This window comes from Lottia gigantea (genome assembly GCF_000327385.1).
Source record: "Lottia gigantea unplaced genomic scaffold LOTGIsca_2181, whole genome shotgun sequence".
NCBI lineage: Eukaryota > Metazoa > Mollusca > Gastropoda > Lottiidae > Lottia > Lottia gigantea.
The window spans coordinates 7411-9177 of NW_008708539.1; positions in this window are offsets into that span (position 1 = coordinate 7411).

Genomic DNA, 1767 nt, shown 5'->3' on the forward strand with positions numbered 1-1767 from the left:
TACATACCAAGTTTGATGAAAATCGGAAAAGAAATAAGAAAGTTGGCAATGCGCATGCGCACTACGCAAATTCGATAATTCCATCAAATTTAGAATTTGATTATACACATACATACCAAGTTTGATGAAAATCGAATAATAAATAAGAAAATTGGCAATGCGCATGCGCACTTCGCAAATTCGTTAATTCCATCAAATTTAGAATTTGTTTATACACATACATACCAAGTTTGGTGAAAATCGGATAAGAAATAAGAAAGTTGGTAATGCGCATGCACACTACTCAAATTCGATAATTCTATCAAATTTAAAATTTGATTATACACATACAAACCAAGTTTGATGAAAATCGGATAGTAAATAAGAAAGTTGGCAATGCGCATGCGCACTACGCAAATTCGATAATTCCATTCAATTTAGAATTTGATTATACATATACATACCAAGTTTGATGAAAATCGAATAGTTAATAAGAAAGTTGGCAATGCGCATGCGCACTTCGCTAATTCGATAATTCCATTAAATTTAGAATTTGATTATACACATACATACCAAGTTTGATGAAAATCGGATAGTAAATAAGAAAGTTGGCAATGCGCATGCGCACTTCGCAAATTCGATATATCCATCAAATTTACAATTGGATTATACAAATACATACCAAGTTTGGTGAAATTTGGATAAAAAATAAGAAAGTTGAGAAATTAAGTAGGGGTATACCTTTCATGTGCTTTCGTAAGCTTAACTTACTGTATAACACTTTTCAATCCATCCTAGAACCTATTTATACACCTTGACTGGACACAAAACATTTTAAAGAAATACTAGAACTGTTCTAATAACAGTACTGATGCAGGGCGGGTTACGACATTCAGGTACATACGAAGATGGTCTATTGCAATTACTTCATGTAAATACCTTTCTGCATCTCTAAATGCAAATATCCAAAGGTGCCTGGAGTTTAAAGTATATTTACTAGGAATAAAAGAATATTTGTCAATTAATAAAGAATAAGTTTGATGAAATCCGGATAATAAATAAGAAAGTCGGTAATGCGCATGCGCACAAGAAAAATTAAAAATTTCCATCAAATTTAAAATTGGATTATTCACATACATACCAAGTTTTATGAAAATCGGAAAAGATATAAGAAGGTTGGCAATGCGCATGCGGACTACTCAAATTCTATAATTCCATTAAATTTAGAATTTGATTAAACAAATACATACCAAGTTTGATGAAAATTGAATAATAAATAAGAAAATTGGCAACGCGCATGCGCACTTCGCAAATTCGATAATTCGATCAAATTAAGAATTTGTTTATACACATACATACCAAGTTTGGTGAAAATCGGATAAGAAATAAGAAAGTTGGTAATGCGCATGCGCACTACTCAAATTCGATAATTCCATCAAATTTAGAATTTGATTATACACATACATACCAAGTTTGATGAAAATCGGATAGTAAATAACAAAGTTGGCAATGCGCATGCGCACTACACAAATTCGAAAATTCCATCATATTTAGAAATTGATTATACACATACATACCAAGTTTCATGAAAATCAGATAAAAAATGAGAAAGTTGGCAATGCGCATGCGCACTTCGCAAATTCGATAATTCCATCAAATTTAAAATTTGTTTATACACATACATACCTAGTTTGGTGAAAATCGGATAAGAAATAAGAAAGTTGGTAATGCGCATGCGCACTACTCAAATTTGAGAATTCCATCAAATTTAGAATTTGATTATACACA